Genomic DNA, 2,128 nt, shown 5'->3' with positions numbered 1-2,128 from the left:
TCTCTTACCTACGCATGAACAAGTATGGTGCAGGAGGTGATGGGCAATGTGGGAGAGAGCGATGGAGGCAGTGTGGGAGCAGGTGATGAATGGCGGGGTGAGGGCAAGCAGAGAGGAGTAGGCGCTTGAAGGGCATGGAGGTTGTAGCCTTTTCTTAGGTGAGTTGGGGGATTGGGAGAATCTCAGTAACTCGTCAATATGTACCTTAGGTTGATTTTTATCCCAACCAAGCACCATTACCACCAAATTATAGCCCTTCTCCAAGCTCAGCAAGGAGATTTTGTTATGTCATGTATATCCATAAGTGCTTTTGCTTCATGCTTGGAAGCTACAAATCATTAAGTACTGAGTAATGTGAATCAATTTTAACCATTATGGAGTGTTTAAGCTCAAATGCCGTTGAGAAAACAACACAAGTGAGAGATCATCTTGGTTTAAGGCTTTCCCTGAAACAAAGCTTTGGGCTTACACTACTTTGATTATTATCTGAGACCATCGGCTTCAGATTGTCCCAGAAGATGGTGTAGCCATCTACTTTAATCAGAGGGTGCATAGAAAAGGCAAGATGTCTTGCATTGTGGGCCGATCATGGGGTTGGTCTCGGGTGCATGCGATACCCATTTGAAAGAGCTGCAGTGCCTGCCCAACTGTGGAAGGTGAATGGACCAATCGGGTATCCAATGCCTCTTTGACTGACCTCCCAGAACCATCCGAAAGCTTGTGTACGACCCATTCACGCAAGCTCACTCCTTCGGAAACCTCGGTGGGCTTCTTCCCAGTGAACATCTCGAGACTGACCATGCCAAAGCTGTATACATCTACCTTTGTTGTGGTTTGTGCTGCATAGGCATGTTCTAACAATCCAAAATATGCATGTGTGAGACACTATACCACCAATTTCAAGGAGTTAGACTGCATAATTTACTTAATTATACACAAGAAGAGCAACTTCCCATTTCCTCCAAGCAAATTACCAGACCTGGTGCCATGTAGCCTATTGTCCCCTTGAAATTGGAAGATATGGAAAAGACTCCTTCTTTGCCAATCTTGGAGAGTCCACAAAGTCCGCCAGGTGTGCCTCCAGGCTGGAGTCTATCAGAATGTTACAGGGATTGATATCACCATGGATAACTGGCACGCCGTACTCATGATGCAAGTACTTTAACGCATTGACAAGGCTGGTTGCAATCGTTGTGAGCCTTCCCCAGTGATATTCTTCATGATCTCTTCTAACATGCAGGTAGTGCTCTAGGCTCTCATTGGACATGTAGTCCAACACCAAGGCACTCACAAGGTTTCTATGCCTCAACTTGCTCAAAATGTGCATCTCTTTCAAAAGAACTTCACGTGAGCAAGGTCCCTTGAGTTTTTCACAGCCACGATCATGCCATCTGAGAGCACCCCCTTGTTCACAGCAGCTTGGGTCCCTTGCCCCAAAAGATTGTCCTTCGCATCCGGTTGCTACGGCCAGCTCCTCAGATGTGTATTGTCTTGTTTCTACTGTCAAAACAATCTTCCCTCGGGAGGCTTTGGTTCTATAGTGGAAACATGCTGCCAACAATGCCAGAGAGAGAGAGAGAGAGAGAGAGAGAGAGAGAGTCGATAGTAGTTGTCGAGGTGAAAGTAGTGATGCAGGATCGGACTCCAGAGACTGGGACATAGAGAGAGGAGGCGATGGAAACGAGTGGGGAAGGCAGACGGCCCGATCATCCATGACATTCTCTCTCTCTCTCTCTCTCTCTCTCTCGTCTACAGGTAGAGAATGAGCTACAAGTCCTTTGTTCTCAAAGAGTGTCTCTCTCATGGTTAGCTTGCCAAGGCCAAGCGGACAATGGATGAGAGGGCAGGGTGGGATTTTGAGGGCACTGTCATCTTGCTCAACAGACAGGGGAGATGACTGCCGATAGTAAACACCCCGCGAGAACGCGTTGCAATCAGTTTTTCTCCAAGTTGAAAGGTTCCCTGTTGGAAAAACCAGTGCTTCCGCTTCTCCCACTAAGGCGGCATTGCCCCATCATCAGTTCCCACACACACACACCCCATCCCAAAGATCACGGGAGTATCTGAGTAAGATCTCTCCAAAGTCCCATTTCTCATTATAACTTCAATGCAATTGCAACATCATGGT

At 47.1% G+C, this 2,128-nt stretch overlaps 1 pseudogene; it reads right to left on the bottom strand.

The window, feature by feature from the left end:
- Positions 1-217: 217 nt before the first annotated feature.
- On the bottom strand, positions 218-1,911 carry LOC147429518 (putative serine/threonine-protein kinase; annotated as a pseudogene).
- Between the last annotated feature and the right edge of the window lie 217 nt (positions 1,912-2,128).

Source organism: Adiantum capillus-veneris, chromosome 22, assembly GCF_014529385.1.
Source record: "Adiantum capillus-veneris isolate H3 chromosome 22, ASM1452938v2, whole genome shotgun sequence".
Taxonomy (NCBI): Eukaryota; Viridiplantae; Streptophyta; class Polypodiopsida; order Polypodiales; family Pteridaceae; genus Adiantum; species Adiantum capillus-veneris.
This window is presented reverse-complemented; position numbering and strand designations above follow the sequence as displayed.